Source organism: Anabrus simplex, chromosome 1, assembly GCF_040414725.1.
Source record: "Anabrus simplex isolate iqAnaSimp1 chromosome 1, ASM4041472v1, whole genome shotgun sequence".
NCBI lineage: Eukaryota > Metazoa > Arthropoda > Insecta > Orthoptera > Tettigoniidae > Anabrus > Anabrus simplex.
In genome coordinates, this window is record NC_090265.1 from 14,056,856 (window position 1) to 14,078,128 (window position 21,273).

General features: G+C 40.7%; 1 protein-coding gene across 1 annotated transcript in view; it reads left to right on the forward strand.

The window, feature by feature from the left end:
* The window catches only part of spz6 (Spaetzle domain-containing protein 6), a 218,447-nt gene that overhangs the window by 77,025 nt on the left and 120,149 nt on the right, over positions 1-21,273 (forward strand). The gene's annotated exons all lie outside the window — the stretch shown is intronic.

The following is a 21,273-nucleotide window of genomic DNA, read 5'->3' on the forward strand; positions in this document are numbered from 1 at the left end:
CTCCATCTTCCAGCAAGACGGTCCGCAGTTCTAGAGTGTTAATTGTTGTTCTATTGTATAATACCATTATTATACTGTCAGCCTTAACTCTCTCACAGAGCATCAACATATTACCATTTTGTAGCTACTTTTTCGATTTTTGATGTCTACCCCCCACCCCCCAAACCCTCTTTCTCCCGCTATATCCCTACGACGCGGGTAATGTTTGTGCCCTTCACTTCTTATTCCCGCTCGCCGCCGGTGGAATAACCTAATGAATTGCATCACGTGTAGGTAAGTCATATACTTACCACTGATCAAGATAGGAGCGAAACATGGAATTCTGACAGGAGTACCAATACGAGAAACACCTACTTCGTCGTCGAACACAGCGGTATCAGGAGAAGAAGAAGAAGGCTATGTATGAAAATGTATAATTTCATCTAACAATCCATGTAGTGAAGCAAATTCAATTACATGTAATATAGACGTTCCAAACAAACTTTTGAACAGAACGTAACGGTGGATGAGATCACAGACAGGTGGTGGCGATATGCTAAACTGGTCCACGTAGCGGCTGACCGACTTATCACCCACATGTTTCAACGCTCACATAGGAACAGCTCAGTCAGCGAGTTCATCAACTCCTCAATAGTCAACAGTCTGTACGTAGAGTTGATCTCGTCTGTTTCTGAAATTCAGTAATTCATTTGTGGCGACGAAAATTATTTTAATTGTATGTGCTTAAGTACCAGTCCACCTCTGTGGTGTAGTGGTTAGAGTGATTAGCTGCCACCTCTGGAGGCACAGGTTTGATTACCGGCTCTGCCACGAAATGTGAAAAATGTTACGATGACTGGAACGGGGTCCACTCAGCCGCGGGAGGTCAACTGAGTAGAGACGGTTGGATTTCCACCTCAGCCATCCTCCCACTTCTCCAGGCAAATGCAGGGCCACAGCCGCTTACTTCCCTCTTCCTTGTCTGTCCTTTCGAATCCTCCCATCCCCCACAGGGCTCCTGTTCAGCATAGCAGGTGAGGCCACCTGGGCGAGGTACCGGTCCTCCCCCGACCAAATGTCCCACGCTACCTGGAGGTGGTAGAAGTGACGTCCGAGGGAGAAACCAATCCATGAGAATAAACGGATTAAATACAGTACAGTACTTGCAGCCACAACTAATAAAACATTGAAATCCGTTTCCCTTTAAAGTAGATGTTTCTTTGTGCAATACTCATATCGCAACATACTCGGTGGACTATGAAATTCGGCTTCGCCTCGTCTCCTATGATAAACCAAAACCAAACCCCATGGCGCAACAGCCCCGAAGGGCCTTGGCCTACCAAGCGACCGCTGCTCAGCGCGGAGGCCTGCAGATTACGAGGTGTCATGTGGTCAGCATGAGGGATCCTGTCGGCCGTCGTTATTCTTGGCTTTTTAGACCGGGGCCGCAATCTGACCGTCAGATAGCTCCTAAATTGTAATACGTAGGGGGAGTGGACCTCGAACCAACCCTCAGGTCGAGGTACAAATCCCTGACCTGGCCGGGAATCGAACCCGGGGCCTCCGGGTAAGAGGCCCCTACACCGCGGGGCCGGCATTGTAATACGATACCTTACGTTATTCGTGTCTTAATATTTAATCACGCAACACACTCGGTAAGTGATGGGAGAATTTAGAATTTCGAAACGAGTAAGATCGCTTTAAAGAATTTACTTTTTAAATTAAATCGCCTTTTTCTTCCTCTACTACCCTGTGGGGTCGCGGGTGGAAAGTGTGTTGCACATGTGGAGTTAGACCTGTTTCACGGCCGGATGCCCTTTAGTACGTCAACTATTTATCATTGCCTGTTTCTGTGATGTAGTGTGTTGTCTGAATATGAGGATGAGAATGTTGCGACAAATACAAATGCCCAGTCCCCGAGCAATACGAATTAATCACACGTAATTAAAAACTACGATGTGGTCGGGAATCGAACCCGGGACCTTATGAACTGAAGGCCTCAATGCTGATCAATCAGCCAAGGAGTTGGACTAATTTTAAATTAAATATTTTATTATAAATAATGTTGACACGTCGCAACGCGAATCGTACATAATCGAGGTGGCTGTGACCAATACAATCGATACAACAGTGCGTGAATAAACATCGAACTTGACTACAATAGTTCAGAACCAAAATGGCGGAAGTCATAGGGAGTCAGCTGCCGAATGGTTAAGGTTAGGGCATCGTCTAAATGACTCAATGTTGACGCGAAGCCTCCATGATTAATGTTTAAAAGTACATATTTTGCAGACAATAATCGAAGTGATGCTCAATACTCCGCGAAGAGGTTACTGAATTCAGTGTCTTTGGATCGTTTAAAGTATGAATAACGCAATGGAGACTTAAACCCGGTCGGCGCTCACAAGTGGCCACTGCTGTTCCACAGGTCTGTACTCCGACCGGCCAACCGAGCAATGAAGGGTGGCCACGCCTCTGTATTCGGGAGACGGAGAGGTCCGACAGCTCTGCACTCCCACCTGCCAACCGAGCAATGACGGGTGGCCACGGCTCTGTATTCGGGAGACGGAGAGGTCCGACAGCTCTGCACTCCCGTCGCTATCCCAAGAACCTCGTGCATCAGACTGGTTGTGCTGACAATATTCAAGGGGTGTTTTCCGACAGAATAACGCTCGTCCTCCCCCATTGAGCTCGTATGGGACGACAAACCCTGTGTCATCCAATACCTGATCACTGAAGACTGCGTATCCAACTGACTGATCACAATATTACAAGCACTTCTAACACTACACCAAACGAATAAGCCGTTAAAAAGTGTGCATATCCTACAATAACACGGTCCAAATAACATAAGTTATCCTCTAACATTACAGCGTGCGATCCGCATAATAACTACGGATTGCGCCATCTTTCTCCCAATCAATATCAGCATTAAGGTCGTTCTAGGACCGAACGATAAACATGGAGGAAATTCCAGAAGAAGAAAAAGAAAACATATGGTAACGGTATTGTACTTGAAAGAGAAACAACTTAATTAACATTTTAATATTTACCTAGTGAACCCGTGCTGCTCCTCAGACAGCTCGTGTTCAAATGCGTGTCGTAGTCATATTCTTTGGCCTGCCCTTTTCAATAGTTTTATAAACATGTAATACGGTACGTAATGACTGATTCATTGGTAACGTAGTTTCTAACACTTCTTTCCATACAATATTCCCCCTGCTGTGACCATTCGGGCGTTCGGGTAAGTAGGCACCCACTTTTTCAAGAGGTTGTCCCTCGTAATCTTCATAAAGAAGGCTCACCTTGCCGTCTCTGGGTACGTCCATGTTTTCCATTAGCAGCATGTAAGTGGTTAGGAAAGTTATGCCATCTGTTGAGTATGTTTAGAAGCTGAGGAAGGTCAGAAAATCAAAGAGTGTAGCACAGAAAAATATTCTTTCATAATCGGAGGAAGTGTATACTCTCTGGCTTGACAGGTAGTAATCAAACATGACGGCATGCAATAACATTACTAAAGATGAAAATCACATATAGGCTATCAGAATATTAATGGGAATGTTAGTAACCTGCTAAGTATAGCATGCATTGCGGGTTAGGGTAAGCCTTCGCCTGTAATTATTGGAGCGATCAATTAATGATTTAAATTTCTGATTACTCAAAGTTGGCTAAACTTAGAGACCTACCAATGTCTCGCGATTCGCCGGCAGATAATTCCGGATAGAATGAAACAAAAATGAAGCAAATCAGTCCAGACGGACGGATTTTCCAAATCTATTTTAGTCAAAACTTTCAAGTACAATGCCGTTACCACACGCTTTCTTTTTCAGACAGTTTATAAATTTATTCCTCATAATCAGTTTCGGCGTACAGAAATTATAAACCAATCAAAGAAGCTGAGAAGTTTAACCTACTGCTCAACCATAAAACTTAACAACTCACGTTGGAGGTAACGGGCGATGAGCAGCTTAAGTTAAGTAGAGAAAACTTCCTCAAAGTTAGTAAGGCGACGGTGGAGGACTAATACAGTCATAATCTGCCTCACTTGTTCACAATAGTCCACAAGTTTACGCAGCGTAAACAATATTGTACATATATTCGCATGATTTAAAGTGATTCGATATAATCTGAGGATGTTCTTGTAGAACGAAACATATCGTTCTTTGTATAATACAGTGTACTTTTTCCAGGTATGTTATAGTGTTATAATTAGTGTTTTCAACAGAATGAAAACATTAACTCAGTCGACACTAGAGAGTATGACTCCCTCTTAACAAAATAATCCTCTGAATTCACTTGTAAAATAAGACTTGTTTAAGAAAAATGGCAGGAAACTAGCCGTAAAAAGCAATGTAAATGGCACATCTATCCTTAATCTTGTTGGTATAAGAAATCTCCGGTTCAGGGTCCACGGTTCGGTTAGCTGAGCTCTCCACGTCGTCACCTGGAAAGGTCAGTGAAGTACCTACTGCTTGAAACAGCTGGAATCTTGGTCAAATGACATACACAATTATTTACAACTTCCATTACAACACATTAACTATTTAATCAGCTCTGATTTGTTAGCACACGTGAATTGTATGTTTGTTTGAAATAACAGATTTCATTAAATACTTAGTACTTCAGTGCGACAGACATGGATATTACTCGTATGCTGAGACATTAATTATTTCCCTAACTGATATCGAACGATCACTAATTATCCAACTCTTAGCTGACAACATATGGTAAATTTTTAATTTCTAAATCCCAACAACGATCTATAAAGTCTTTACTTTAACAGATAATTTTTTCCAAGTTCTGATGTTCAACTCTGCGAACTCGAAAATACGTTTAAGCCCCGATCCGAACTCGACTTCACTCACGGTGGTTAAGTCTCTATCTCGCACAGCTGAAATTTTATAAGTCCAGTTTTCAGTATTCAGGGCGACATGGATCTGGCCTTTGAAAGACTGACACTTTCTCGGTTCAGCGAGTTCATAAGCATTTTCCTATTGATACGCAGGCATTAATACATCTTTGGTGAAAAGTAGTTCCTCGAGGCGCGAGTTCGAACCTGACAGAAGTCCATTCGGCCCTCCGTCTCGAACGGTGTACGGCAAACGATGATTCATACAATGAGGCACTAAATGGTTGCAAGTTCGAATGAAAACATTGTACTGTATTTCTATTCCAATGATCCTACGCACTTCAACAACTCTCTCACTACATCGCATCACTCACTGACCAACGACGGCAATAGAGTCATTCAGTCCACTGTATGCCTGTTCACAATTTCACGGCTACTGAAGAAAAATATCCGATAAATTTTGTTACGCGTCCTGTATATCGCGGACCCTCCACCATATGGTTCTCCAACAATCACATAATACATGATAAATGATAACTAATTTCAGTTCATGGCTTACCGAGCTCGATAGCTGCAGTCGCTTAAGTGCGGCCAGTATCCAGTATTTGGGAGATAGTAGGTTCGAACACCACTGTCGGCAGCCCTGAAGATGGTTTTCCGTGGTTTCTCATTTTCACACCAGGCAAATGTGGGGCTGTACCTTAATTAAGGACACGGCCGCTTCCTTCCCACTCCTAGCTCTTCCCTGTCCCATCGTCGCCATAAGACCTGTCTGTGTCGGTGCGACGTAAAGTAACTAGGAAAAAAAATAGTCCATGGCTTGTTTGTCACGTTCAAATTCCCTTACAATTTTCCACATATCCGGCACTTCCGAACGAACAGAAAGATCTATAACGGATGCCAACTCTATATGGAGGGATGCAATCATTATTGCGTGTTTCTGTGGAGGTTGGTAGAGTGTTGGGAGAAATGCAAACAGCCAGTCCCCGAGCCTAATATATCGTACTAGGTCGTACCCAGGAGCGTATACTTTTGCCATCTCTTGGTGAGTTGCTGCGTATCATCATGTTGGATGTTAGTTTTATGCCTTGTGACGCACGTATCGCGGCAATGTGGCACAGAACCGGCGGCACGGTGATTCTGATACTGATGAGGAAATGCCGTATTTGCACGAAGAATGTGTTGATTTAGGAGGTTGTATAGCTACAGCAGTGGTGGCAGTAATTTTGAAATTGAAATAGAAGGATTTGAAGATGAGATGTGTTAAATGCAGGAAGATAGTGGTCCACAGCCGGCGAAGATGTCACAACGAATTAGGCCTACGCCAGTACAATGGTCTAATAATTTGGATTACATCGCACGTGATGTCTTCACTGAATATCAAGGGGTTATCACAACTTACTCTTAGGATCATGTGTGTTCGACTAGTTTTCATTGTATTTTGGAGAGGACTTCTTTCAATTTTCGGAAGACAATAGAAACCAGTTCGCGAAAATGAAGCAACGAAATAAAAATAGGATAAAGAATGGTTACCTACAAGTATGATTACATGTTGATTTCCATAGGGAATCTGAAATATTTGTCCCGAATGAGTAAATTTATAATCTATATATATAAAGTAGCTTGTCCTGACTGACTGACTGACTGACTGACTGATTCATCATCGCCGAGCCAAAACTACTGGACATAAAGAAATGAAATTTTGGGCATAGATTCATATTAAGATGTAGGTGCTCGCTAAGAGAGGATTTTTGGATATTCCGTCGCTAAGGGGGTGAAAAGGGGGGTGAAATTTTAAAATGAGTGTGTCTATATCTCAAAACTTTAAAAGTTTACAGATGTGAAAATTGGTATTTAGAATCTTCTTTAAAAATAAGGAAACACGTATTTTTTTGTTTTCAGACAATCCCAATAGGAGGGATGAAAAAGGGTGAAAAAGTGGTTGAATGCCTTTAATCCGGATACGCTACATATATCTCAGAAACTGAAGATATTACAGACCTCAAAATTGGTACTTTTGATCGCTGTGAAAAATAAAGAAACAGGTATTTTTTCGTTTTGGGAAAATCCAAATAATGGGGGGTGAAAAGGGGGATGAAATTTTTAAAATGAGTGTATCTATATCTCAAAACTTTTAAAGTTTATAGATGTAAAATTTGGTATTTAGAAATCTCCTTTAAAAATAAAGAAACACGTACTTTTTTGTTTTCGGAAAATCCTAATAGGAAGGGTGAAAAAGGGTGAAAAATAGGTTGAATGCCTTTAATGAGGCTACTTATATTTCAGAACCTGAAGATATTACAGACCTGAAAATTGGTATTTGGAATATACTTTAAAAATAAAGAAATAGGTATTTTTTCGTTTTTGGAAAATCCAAATAATGGGGGGTGAAAAGGGGGGTGAATTTTTAAAATGACTGTGTCTACATCTTAAAACTTTAAACGTTTACAGATGTAAAAATTGGTGTTTAGAATCTCCCTTAAAAATAAAGGAACACGTATTTCTTTGTTTTCTCTAAACCCCAATAGGAGGGGTGTAAAAGGGTGAATAATGGGTTGAATGACTTTAATGAGGATACATATATCCCAGAAACTGAAGATATTACAGAACTGAAAATTTGTACATGGGATCTCCTTTAAAAATATAGAAACACGTATATTTTTGCTTTTGGAAAATTTAATTAATGGCGGTTAAACAGGAGTGGCAAATTGGGGTGAATTTTTTGAAAGACTATATCTACAGAATATCTGAGAAGCGTAAAATGTTACAGACGTAAATAGTGGGTATTTGGAATCTCCTGTAAGTGTAAAGAAACATAGGTGATTTGTCCTTGGAAACTCCACTTAAGGGGAACTAAAATGGGGTGAAATTTTAAAATGAGAATTTCTACAGTATATCTCAAAAAACTTAACATGTACAGAAGTGAAAAAATGGTCATTTTTTTATGATATTAAAAATAAAGAAAAGTGTATTTTTAGTTTTCGGAAATACAACTTGGGTAGTGGGGGGTGGGGTAAAAGTGTTGAATTCTTTTAATTAGGCTACTGATATCTCAAAAATGAAGATGTTACACACGTGAAATTTTATTTTTGGAATCTGCTTTAAAAGTAAACAAACACGTATTCTCGGAAAATCCAATGAAGGGGATTTGGAGTGTTAAAGGATAGAAAAAATTAATTGACTTAATTGTATGAGAATACATACATCTAATAAAAACTAAAGTTGTTACAGACGTGAAAATTGGTATTTTGATCTCCTTTAAAAACAAAGAAAAGTTTGTTTTTGGGGGGGGGGAAACAATCTTGGGGGGGGGGCGGGAGTGAAAAGAGTTGAATTCCTTTCATGAGGACACATAAATCAAAAACTGAAGAGGTTAGAGTGGTGATAATTGGTATTTAGAAGATCCTTTACTATTAAAGGAACAAGTATTTTTTGCTTTAATATCACTTTGTGAGGGAGGGGAGGGGGGAGTGTGGAAGGAAGTTAAAAACGTGAATTATTTTTAAGGGGATACTTATATCTCAAAACTGAAGGTAATAAACGTGAACATTGGTATTTGGAATCTCCTTTAAACATAAAGAAACACGCCTTCTTTTAATTTTTTGGAGGGTGGGGGTAAGTAAACTTAACGGCGGTGGGGTGTAAAAGGAGGTGAGACCAATTGATTTTACTGTTCGTAATGTACTTATAAGGAGCCTCCGTTGCTCAGTCGGCAGCGCGCCAGCCTCTCACAGCTGGGTTCCGTGTTTCAAATCCCGGTCACTCCATGTGACATTCGTGCTGGACAAAATGGAGGCGGGACAGGTTTTTCTCCGGATACTCCGGCTTTCCCTGTCATCATTCATTCCAGCAACACTGTCCAATATTTCATTTCATTTGTCACTCATCGATCATTGCCCCAGAGGGGAGCTTCGGCAGCCGGCACAATTCCTATTGTCGCCGCTAGATGGGGCTTTATTCATTCCATCACTGATCCTGTCGAATGATAGGAAACAGGCTGTAGACTTGCGATGTACTTATTCTGATCTTAAACCGATCATTTTTAATCTTTCCTGGGTTCTTTTTCAACAGCCATATTTTCCTTCGGAGAACGTTCTTAGATTAGAGTATATTCTCCTGGCATATAAATAAAAATTTAAACACATTTGAAATAAACGATAGGAATGAGATTGGCCGTCAAATTGTTCACCTCTATAATAAGGTCAATAATACACGGAGGTATGTCATTGGTATCGCCAGAAATTCCGCACACTTGCCTACGCGCAACAATGGTGCTGGTCACATTGTTAGCAATGACAATGGCAGCAGATGTAATTTACCGCCAAGTAGCGGTCTTGCATATTGCTGTGGGGTCCAGAACATCAATAATAATAATAATAATAATAATAATAATAATAATAATAATAATAATAATAATAATAATAATAATAATAATAATAATACCTAAATTCAATTAATTTCAACCACCCTAATAATAATAATAATAATAATAATAATAATAATAATAATAATAATAATAATAATAATAATAATAATAATATCCTGCACCGTCGTCAACATGTGCGGACCGTGCTGGAAACGGGTCCTGGACGGGTAATGACTACGATTGCAGTCCGGCCGCCGGTTTAGTACCGCCAAGGCACCTAAGAGGACACCACGCCGGATCTCCTCAAGGATTTGATCCACATTAAAAATGCTTATAGGAAAGCATGGCTAAGATTTAGGAACCCAACTGACCGGGTGGAATACCTGGACCTAGCCCGGGAAATACGAAATCGATTGCTGGAAAGAAAGATTGAAAAATGGGAGGAACGTTGCCGTAATCTCTCAGTAAACGAGTCAGATCACGAATATCGGCGGGTTGTATATAAAACGATAAGCATTCAATTATAAATTTCAGTATATTACCGTAGCGAAGCACGGGTATCTTGCTAGTCTATATATATAAAATAGCTTGTCCTGACTGACTGACTGACTGACTGACTGATTCATCATCGCCGAGCCAAAACTACTGGACATAATGAAATGAAATTTTGGGTATATATTCATATTATGATGTAGGTGCTCGCTAAGAGAGGATTTTTGGATATTCCTTCGGTAAGGGGGTGAAAAGGGGGGTGAAATTTTAAAATGAGTGCATCTATATCTCAAAACTTTAAAAGTTTACAGATGCAAAAATTGGTATTTAGAATCTTCTTTAAAAATAAGGAAACACGTATTTTTTTGTATTCAGAAAATCCCAATACGAGGGATGAAAAAGGGTGAAAATGGGTGAAAATGGGTTGAATGCCTTTAATCAGGATACCGGTACTTATATCTCAGAAACTGAAGATATTACAGACCTGAAAATTGGTACTTTTGATCTCTTTTAAAAATAAAGAAGCACGTATTGTTTTGTTTTTGTAAAATCCAATTAATGGGAGGGTGAAAAGGGGGTGAATTTCTAAAATGGGTGAATCTATATCTCCAAACTTTTAAAGTTTGCAGATGTAAAAATTGGTATATAGAATCTTCATTAAAAATAAAGAAACACGTATTTCTTTGTTTTCGGAAAATCGCAATTGGAGGAGTGAAAAGGGGTGAAAAATGGGTTGAATGCCTTTAATGAGGCTACTTATATCTCAGAAACTGAAGGTATTATAGACCTGAAAATTGGTGTTTGGGATCTCTTTTAAAAATAAAGAAACACGTATTTGTTGTTTTTCTGGAAAACCCAATTAAGGGGGGGGTGAAAAGGGGGTAATATTTTAAAATGACTGTATCTATATCTCAACACTTTTAAAGGTTATAGATGTAAAAAATGGTATTTAGGATCTCCATTAAAAAAAAGGAACACGTATATTTTGTTTTCGGAAAATCGTAATAGGAAGGGTGGTAAAGGTTGAAAAAGGGGTCGAATGCATTTCATGAGTCTACTTATATTACAGACAGACAGATATTACAGACCTGAAAATTGGTGTTTGGGATCTCCTTTAAAAATAAAGAAACATGTATTTTTCTTTTTGTGGAAAATCCAATTAATGGGGGGGGGGGGTGAAAAGGGGGTGATTTTTTAAAATGAGTGTAACTATATCTCAAAACTTTTAAAGTTTATAGATGTAAAAATTGGTATTTAGAATCTCTTTTAAAAATAAAGAAACACGTATTATTTTGTTTTCGGAAAATCCCAATAGGAAGGGTGTAAAAGGGTGAATAATGGGTTGAATGCCTTTCATGAGGCTACTTATGTTTCAGAACCTGAAGATATTACAGACCTGAAAACTGGTATTTTGGATCTACTTTAAAAGTAAAGAAACACGTATTTTTCCGTTTTTGGAAAATCCAAATATTGGGGGGTGAAAAGGGGAGGTGAATTTTTTAAAATGAGTGTGTCTACATCTTAAAACTTTAAAATTTACAGATATAAAAATTGGTACTTAGAATCTCCTCTAAAAGTAAAGGAAAACTTTTTTTCCCCTGTAAATCCTAATAGGAGGGGTGTAAAAGGGTGAAAAATGGGTTGAATGCCTTAATTGAGGATACACATATCTCAGAAACGAAAGATATTACAGAACTGATAATTTGCATATGGGATCACCTTTAAAAATTAAGAAACACGTATTTTTTAGTTTTTGGAAAAGCCAATTAATGGCGGTTAAACAGGAGTGACAAATTGGGGTGAATTTTTTGAAAGACTATATCTACAGAATATCTTGGAAACGTAAAATGTTACAGACGTAAAGAGTGGGTGTAAAACTCCTGTAAATGTAAAGAAATATAGGTGATTTGTTTTTGGAAACTCCACTTAAGGGGAACTTAAAAGGGGTGAAATTTTAAAATGAGAATTTTTACAGTATATCTAAAAATCTTAACATGTTACAGAAGTGAAAAATGGTATTTTTTTATCCCAATTAAACATAAAGAAACGTGTACTTTTAGTTTTCGAAAATACCACTTGGCTGGAAGGGGGGGGGGTAAAATTGACTGAAAATGGTGATGAATTCATTTAATTAGGCTACTGATATCTCAAACATGAAGATGTTACAGACGTGAAATTTGATATTTGCAATCTGCTTTAAAAGTAAAGAAACACGTATTCTCGGAAAATCCAATGAATGGGGGGGTGAAAGAATTGAAAAATTAATTGACTGAATTGTATGAGAATACATACATCTAATAAAAACTAAAGTTGTTACAGACGTGAAAATTCTTATTTGGACCTCCTTTAAAAACAATGAAGAACGCGTTTTGGTGGGGAAACCATGTTGGAGGGCGGGAGTGTAAAGGAGTTGAATTCCTTTCATGAGGACACATAAATCGAAAACTGTGGAAGTTAGAGTCGTGATAATTGGTATTTAGAAGATCCTTTACTATTAAAGAAACAAGTATTATTTGCGGGAAAATTCACTTAAGGGGGGGGGTTGTAAAATGAAGTGAAAAAAAGTGAATTATTTTTATGGGGATACTTATATCTCAAAACTGAAGGTAATAGACGTGAACATTGGTGTTTGGAATCTCCCTTAAACATAAAGAAACAAGCATTCTTTTAATTTTTTATGGTGGGGGGGGGGGTTGGCGGTAAATAAACTTAACTTCGGTGGGGTGTAGAAGGAGGTGAGACCAATTGATTTTACTGTTATTAATGTACTTATAAGGATCCTCCGTTGCTCAGGCGGCAGCGCGCCTGCCTCTCACAGCTGAGTTCCGTGGTTCAAATCCCGGTCACTCCATGTGGCATTCATGCTGGACAAAACGGAGGTGGGACAGGTTTTTCTCCGGATACTCCGGTTTTCCCTGTCATCAGCCATTCCAGCAACACATAATAATAATAATAATATTCCGGACCGTCGTCAAATGTGCGGACCGCGCTGGAAACGGCTCCTGGACGGGTAATGACTAAGAATGCAGTCCGGCCGCGGGTTCAGTGCCGCCAAGGCACCCAATATTACACCACGCCGGATCTCCTGAAGGATTTTATCCATATTAAAAATATTATAGGAAAAGATGGCAAAGATTTACGGACCCAACTGACCGGGAGGAATACCTGAGCCTAGCCCGGGAAGTACGAAATCGATTGCTGGAAAGGAAGATTTAAAAGTGGGTGGAAACGTGCCGTAAAATCATACAAAACCAGTCAGATCGGGAATTTTGGTGGATTCTCGCAGAAAATGAGTCAGATCGCGAATTTCGGCGGATTATATATCTAATACAATAAGCATTCAATTATGCATTTCAGTATAATACCGTAGCGAAGCACGGGTATCTTGCTAGTACCAATATAAATGGTCCGTTATTGGACATTATAAATTTTCCAGCTAACTCATTCCTGGTTGCCAGCGTTTCGCCCTCGTGTGCTAGGCTGGGCTCATCAGTTGGTACCTAGCACACCTACCAAGACGCTGGCTAGTGCATACCGGGGAGCCCACTGCGTAGGCTAATTGTAGCCACCGGCAGTGCCAATGCACTATAAGGACTTCGTCTCATTATCAAAAATTGATGCCTGCTTGGCCATCAGATGATTAGATGTTGATTCCCATAGGGAATCTTAAATATTTGTTCCGAATGAGTAAATTTATAATACCAGTATAAATGGTATTATGAGTCTCCCCACATTCATTCTTTTCACGTGTCCAAAAAAGGTTTGACCTCAGGCAGAAGACAAAACCCTCAAACACTTTCTTAGGAATTTCCTTTCCTTCTTCTCAATCGACATGCCTTCCATTTTTCTTAGTGCTTCTGCATGCCGGTCTGATTACTACGCAGTAGTGTCTCACTTAGAAGATGGATTTACTCTGCTAGGAGCACATCATCGTTACCGAAAGCCAAACTGTCAAAATTGGTGTCTGTGTTTTTGCACCCCACTCAATCTGTTTTGAAGATCAATTTCGGTCAACATTTTCTTCCATCCTCTGATTACCTTCTCCAAAATACAATTGAACATGAGTGGGGAAAGACCATCTCCCTGCCTCAGGCCTGTATTATCTCAAACGGTTCCGACAACTCGCCACGGAAAAGTGCGTGTCAGTGAGAGGAGAATGTATAAGAACCACGACTTATCGATTACTCCAAATTCCCTAAGAATGTTTAGGAGTGTCTCGTGATCCACTGAACCATACCTTTTCTTGAAAGTTTCGAATCAATCGTTCCTGTCTCAGTGCCCTAATTGTGTCTGCTCTACAAGAGAAAATTAACACTTTGAGAGCAACGGAGCAAAGCTCTGAAACCGGCGCATAATCGGACGTCTGTTGGGAACCGCTTACCTACCTTACTGTTGGGAACCGCAAACCTACTTTACTGTTGGGAACCACCGCTTACCTACCTTACTGTTGGGAACCGCTTACCTGCCTTACTTACGTAACACGACGGATCATATAAGTACAGTGTACGAACTGTATTTGGAACTTCTATTAAAATTAGTCTATTCCTGCGACCACCTAAGGACAGTTTGCCTAAATTGCAACAACCTGGTGTCTACAGACTTGCCTGTACTTGCGGCAAGGTTTATATCGGACACACTTCGAGAACTGGATGTACTCGCATGAAGGAACATAACAGGTGTATCAGACGCAACCAACCTGATAAAACAGCTGTTGCTGATCGTGCTTTACGCAACATCTGGTCATGATGTCATGTTCTAAGGAGTCGAATCACCCCAGAATCATGAGGAAGGCAGAAACACCCAGATAATTTCAATCACGGTACAGGCTACATCAGAAACATGATAAAGTGATTCTTTACTGCTCGCATGCGTTGTCCCTAACATGGCGTTAAAATGGCGCCCCTATTACATCTTAGGGCGCCATTTTAGTTCATTGTTTCTTTCTCTTAGTTTCGTCGTATTCCTGTTTCCTCCTCATGAAGGAAGGCAATGTTCGCGTTGAGATTGTTTATATAGTGGCATAAACCCAAAATATGCATCGTGAATTTTAGTATATAACCCCGTTGCTTAGAGTAGCATAGCAACGCCGCTCAGTTAGGTCTTTTGGCAACGATGAGGTAGGAAAGGGCTAGGACTGGGAGGGAAGGAGCCGTCTCCTTAATTAACGTTCAGCCTAACCATTTGCCTGGCGTAAAAATTTAAAACCAGCTTCAGGTCGTGGGGGCTGGAGCCACCAGGCATCTCGCACGGTAGAAGTGAAAACATAACAAGTAAAAGTAAAATGAGGCTCAGTCGGAAGGTGCTTCAATCTCGTGACGATAAAGAGCTCCGCTATCTCAGCGTCTATAGACAGAGCAGGCCTACAAATAGGTTGACGTGAAATTATTATATTAATTTGGCCCACTCAGAAAATTTGGGCAGCCTAAGTTATTTTCAGTCAGCTAATTCGTTGTCTTCGAACTCACCCTCCACCTATCATGTTCTCCATTTCACACAGGAAGAAACAGCAGACAATGGGATGAAAAGTCAGATTGTGAATTCTACCTCTCAGTTTTAATGACTGTGTTAATGGGGTGATGGTCGGGTAACCACGTTAGATGCTTTCACATGGTTATGAGGGTATTTAGGGATAAAGAAGAAGTCTCTGGTAAGACCTCAACCAGGGTATGGGACCCTCTACTTGATACGAGAACAGGGAAAGCACGATTTGTTCTGAGTGATTTCCCACAGAGGAGCAATGTTGAGAGTAAGGAGACGAGATTGTGGTATGTGTCGAGCTGTCAGGTGGCGTGGAGTGACATTATTAGACGAATAAGCCAGAGCGGAGCGGAGATGTTAAAGGTAGGAAAGATAAAGTTGGAATTCAAGAGGACAAATTGCGGCATATATACATTTATGGGACAAGGAGTATGAAGGGAAATGTTCGATAAATTTCCAGGAAAGAAAGAGATCCATAATATATGATATAATATAATATATATGATCCATATGACATATTATAGATATCAATACGGAACATCATGAAATTTATTAATGAAGAAAATTTGCAGGTTCTTTGAAAACATTTAAGAAAAAGTTTGGTAAACAATTGATAGGGAATATGCGACCGTTACTGCACATCATTGATTGAGGTGTGGAGGCGGCTCCCGTTACGAGTGGCCCCTGACCTCAGGCCACCTGCCCGCGCTCTCGGCAGGTTCACTCAGAGAATCAGGACATCGTCAAGTACAGTCACTTCACCTCCGCGGCGAGTGGATTCCAAACCTAACGATGAAAGTACAGTCTGTTTAAAACTATTTGTTAACGGTTCGTGAAAGAAGTAACAGATCCGTTCAATTCCCTGGAAAATGTTACTGCATTCTCGTGACCGAGCGAGTTGGTCTTGCGGCTGTCAGCTTGCATTCCGGAGTTAGCTTCGAATCCCACCTGAAGATGATTTTCCATGGTTTCACATTTTCACATCAGGCTCAGGCTGTACCTTCCCTGGCCTGTCCATCCGTCGCCGAAAAACCTTCGATGTCTTGGTGCGACATTAAGGCAGGAGCAACAGTTAACATCGCACATGACGTCCTCATTGCTTTCAAATCAACATCTGGATAATGCCATAAGGAAGGAGCACAAATTCTATGTTAATATTTTAATATGCGCACTGTATTTTATGGGGTGCAAAACACCTTCTCCTACACTTAATAATAAGCGAACTAGCCTAAGCACAGTATGGTTCCAAACAAATGAAAGAAATCATATAAATTTGACAAGTTCGGTAGCTGTTAAAAAGTCGAAAAATATTTGTTTCATGCAAAAGAAATCTACGATGCTTTTCGTTAAAAAGCGAATATTCTTTTAGCGACATAGTGCATTAGTGCTCACGGCACAAGATGTTCGGCCCCTTTAAACAACAAGCATCTTTCTGAGAATCACGAACGTGTTAACTTCATATACGCAGTGGCGTTCCCTGGCTATTCGAATTCTCGCAAGCCCACATACGAATTGGTGATCGGAAAAGCATGCCCGTGTTCGAGCGGCATCGAGCCGACCTGATACGCACCGAGGTTCGAGCCTGACCGAAGGCGGAGTCTGACTCGTGCTACAGCGTGAACGTGCTGATAAGCGAACAGCATATGAAGTAAAGCTCCGTTCACGCAGATGTGTACGTAATATGCGTGCTGTCAGTCATTGGCGTATATCTTGTAGGCTGACCATAACATTAGAAGGGTTAGATTATAATACTATGCTATGAAAATGATCAGGCATTCTGCGCGTATTAACGGAAGTATTTCCTCCCAAGCAGTGCTTGTGACGCAGCATTATTCTTTGGGTGGCTGTGTGCTTCTGTCTCCAGGTTGGAGATTTGAATCCCTTCCTTGGGAAAGAATTACACTTTCTGCTCGTATACAAGAACACAAGTAAGAAATATCTCATCAATCGTGTACACAAATAAATGTACAACTATTACCATGCAGCAATGTTAACTGTCTAATTGCATGAGATATATCCCTTCCTTGACTCGGGATTTCAAGCTTTATCGGTCCGGTAGTTTTCGACCCTCTCCGAAACAAAGAAAAGAGACACCATCTCATTTTAGTAAAGTATAGATGACCCCCTTTAACTGATGACAAATGTGCCAACAACTGAAGACAAAATACGGTACCATAAATGTTTAGTCCCAAAAACCATTCAAATATTTCGATACTTGTACTGTTAACACAATAATTTTATACTTTACTTTCCGGTTCAAGCAACACATTTTAGTAGACAATTCGTTTATTCTGAGGAGGCATTTGTAACGAATCGTCGCACAAACACAAACTCTGACTGTCTCCAATATACAGATACAGATTGAAATGATATTATACACAAAAGACACTGAGGACGGACCGATACCGTCCAGCATAATACTCTTACGCATCCTTCTCAAGTTCTCTGGGTGTTAGTGATGGCAAGCCAAGCCGCTAGGTTGCTCGAACTTGTTCCAACTTGTTCGAGCGGCTCAAGCAAGCGGGGAGCAGGGGATAAGGTGGTCTTGTAAAGGACATTTCTGGGCACGCGCTTTTGCGAGTTGCAGTGCAGGATCTAGGAAAGCTTCAGACAGTCGGCTAACGTCACTTCATTGAGGATGCTCCTCCCCACCAGTGAGATGTATGACTGGCACCCCGCTACCTGCCCATGCGCTCCTCTCCTTCATTTCCGGTAACAGCACCATGAGGACCGTATGATGGATTTAATTCGTCACCATGTAGTTGGATAGATGAGGACTGTAGGTAGAGTGGCTCGCTCGTATTTTCTAGACGGCGTTAATCCTTATAGAGAGGCCTCACTTTCACTTGGTTCCACACAGCAGCCGTGCACCGACAGGTTCGAACTTAGGGCTGTCGACACGACAACTGCTCCTTGTCTCAACTCCAGATAAGTCCGTTAACTCACACAGCCAGCACAGTCGATTCAGTTAACTCACAAACACACAGTGAACTACTCTACTTGACACTGACAACTTAACACTGCTCCAACTCTACTCACCCCACACACAGTACTCCAGTATGACGATACTCTGACACCTACACTGACGACAGAGATCACTACTTCCGTCCAGTTCCAACTACTCACTGTTCGTGACGAACCTGTGTTTATATCGTGGTGACTGAGTACTTACATTTTAGGAGTGCGGCCCGAATATTCGAGAAGGTGCACGGAGAAATCAGAGCAGAGGCTGCCACTAAGTTTTCAGCTGGGAGCTCCCTGTTCCTACCCATTGTGTGGCCAAGTGCAGTAGAGCTGCCATGTTCTACCCGAGCTGATTGATGAAGGAGACTGACATGATTATTGTTTCACTAAAGAATAATTCACTGTTTTAAGATGGTATTTATTTTGCGTATAAATATCACTATTTGCTATATTCATAGGACATAATACTTCAAAATTTAGAATTACACGTGGTATACATCAAGTGACAATTATTTAAGAGCTCAGAACATCTGCGTTGGTAAGTAGGACTATAATAACATTTATACATGTGCCACTCATTGTAAATGCTGTAAATTTAGCCTGCATTTAAACGAAAACTTTTAACATATTTCTGATTGCATGGTTTTACACATCAGAGTATAAAACGCAATATCACCAAACTGTAATTATACATAGAAGCGTACTTGTTTATGTATGACTTATCGGTACGTATATAATCTTAACATACACAAAAAAAGAAAACAGAAAATGATTATGATTAGTTGGGCCTGTATTAAGCGATGGGTAGACATAGCTCCATATTTAAATTAACATACCATTCTACTCGTGGTACTGATAACAAAAACCTGCTACTCTTTAGTGGTGAAGAGCCTTCGGTTTTGTCCCACAGGAGATCTTTAATGTGCCAGTGAATCTACCGACACGAGGCAGGGTTGGTTTTTCTTCCCGACTGACCGAAGGATCCCACCCCTACCGCCTCAAGGGCAGTGCCCTCGAGCTTGACACATTTAGTCGTGGATAAAACTAGGGAGGAGGTCCAGTACCTCACCCAGGCATCCTCACGTGCTATGCTGAACAGGGGCCTTGTGGAGGATAAGAAGATTTGGAGGGGAGGGATGGGCAAAGGAGAGAGAAGGAAGCAGTCGTGGCCTTAAGTTAGGGACTTCCCCCTCTAGTCAGTTGAGTTCCAAAGGCTGAGTGGACCCCGTTCCAGTCTTCGCACCACTTTTCAAATCGGCAATGGAACCCGGGCCTCCGGGGTTGGCAGCTAATCACAATAGCCACAGCATTACGGAGGTGGATTTGGTGCCCCCTGTAAGGCATTGGGGTTTCCTTAACTTTATTCTAACATTGTTGTCTACAACTTCTTCCATTTACTGGATCGCTTGAATAGAATACACACTTCTGGTGGGGTTTCTTCCTTTCCGTGGAGTTGAAAATTAGCCGAAGAATCATTTCTTTACACGGCAATGACCATGGAGCTGAGTATACTACTTGTTTACTATTCACATTCTTGTTCAGTACCGCTAAACTGTTAACTCGTGTTGAATTTTCCGCACTATCTTCTAATTTTACACTGTTCGTACATAAAACGATAATTGATGGACTTTAGATACACTCAGTTGTTTGCTGTGTTCCCTGTACTCATCCACAGGCCCCACGCCACATTATCACGTTGCGTTCTCTTTACAAATTGATTTAACGCACCTTCCTCTCGAGAAGTTTCTTTCTTCGACTTTCTCATTTGAGAACCTGATAAGTACATCCATTTTATGTTACGTTATAATAAACCACAGGGAAAAAAAGCATTGGCTTTCCGACTAACACAAAATCAACAAACATGCTAAGCAGGCAAGAACTACACGGGCTGGAAATTTTTGATCGAGAAATCGACAACTGAACAAGAATTTGTCCAGCCAAACTTTTCCGCAAGCAAGCACAGATTCTTGTAAAATACACTTACATCGAAATCACTCGACACTTGGAAGCACATAGACACTGACGGCACATCATCACATCAATTATCATCTACTTAAATTATCTTTCTCGTGGAATACAAATACGTTCACCATTTAGACTTTTTATAAGAGTCTTCCCTAACCTCTGACTTATTCTCAAAATCACGTATGCACATTACTGTTTTGTCATAGACTTCAAAGTAGTCAGGATGTATATTTCTAATCCACTTCCCTCTTAGTGTTTTATTCCTTAGAAAACTTAAGAATAGTTGCATGCGGGCGTTACCGTTGTTAGACTTAAACCCAATTCAAAGCACAATCAAAAGGAACATATGCTCACGTTACTGTGTATAATTAGATATCCTAAATGACCCCTGACTCATATAAAAACACTTGCATAATCATATTCTACAAATAAACTAACACTATTCGTCAACTTTCATACAATTACACCGACAGCATACGAAAACAAGAAACCTATGTTTCAAAAATGTCCGGCTACTAGATTTGCCATTTTGGAATGATTGAGAGTAGCATTAAGGTCTGAGGACAAGGGCGCCCATGCCCGGGGGCAAGAGGGAACCCCTCCCCCTAGCTCTCAGGGAAAGGCAAAAATATAATGTAGTCAGGTGTTTTTCTTTCGAGAAAATGATTTATATGTCGGTATTACATAGAAGTGGTAGTACCACCCCCACCAACAGGCAGGGGAAACTGTGGGTGTTATTCTACTGTGGAATACAAGCCGCCATTCATCTTCCAAAATGTTCAAAATACTACATACCCCCAGGTCTAGCCCCTCTCCTTTCAAACTGTCATATGGCGCCCATGTCTGAGGATTGGAGTCGGACTTGTTTCAGCAGTGTGCTACTCCTTTTCGAGGTTTTAGTGATCAAAAACTATCGATAATTCGATTGGAATATGAAGAGATTTTTATGAAGGCAGATTCAGTGATAAATTCAACCTGATTTTACTAATACCACTTTTAAAAGAGGGTGGCGATGGGGCCACCGGCCCTGCTCACAGGCAGGATGCAGAGCAATAATTACCTCAAGGAGAAATTTCGTGTTGCTAAACAATACCGGGCAGGCAGGCCACTCGGTCTATAGAATTCTATATTTTGAAAGACTCGCCACTGGTTCTAGCCTCTGGTGAATGATAGCTGGGAG